This window comes from Triticum aestivum, chromosome 7A (genome assembly GCF_018294505.1).
Source record: "Triticum aestivum cultivar Chinese Spring chromosome 7A, IWGSC CS RefSeq v2.1, whole genome shotgun sequence".
Lineage (NCBI taxonomy): Eukaryota > Viridiplantae > Streptophyta > Magnoliopsida > Poales > Poaceae > Triticum > Triticum aestivum.
Window position 1 is genome coordinate 104467303 of NC_057812.1, and position 582 is coordinate 104467884.

A 582-nucleotide genomic window follows, 5' to 3' on the forward strand; every position below is an offset into this window, starting at 1 on the left:
CTTTTATAGGCGCAAGAGAAGGAGGCGAGAGGGCAACGACGGAAGGCGAAACGAATAGACAGAGACGAAGCGAAGTGGCGTGGCGTGGCGTGGCGTGGCATGCCGAGGCGGGCGGCGGAGGAGGAGCGCGCGTGGATATCCCTCTTGTTCTCATGCTCGTACAAGTGGGGAAAGAACATCCCTTATAAGGAGGTCCAACTCACACTAACTAGCAATGTGGGACTAAACTTTAGTAGTATCCATTGCCTTGCACAAATGGGCTAAGTGGGCCTCTAATATTTATTAGGAATTTCTGAAATAGTTATTGGGCTGCCCAAAATAGACTAAATTCCAACAGTTCTGAGGGTGACTGAGAAGTGTCATACAAGGTCGTACAAGAATTCATCGTACGCATAGCATTGCTCCTCATGGATCGGCTCTTGCAAATTAGTACTTCCTTCGTTTCGAATTTTTTGCGTTATACTTTTGTATCTAAAGAAATCTAAGATAAGTAATTTAGGACGGAGGTAATATTGTCATACAATGTGACTGTGCGAGCATGTTAGCACCTGTAATTGTTGGTCCGGCCATCCCATCATTGAC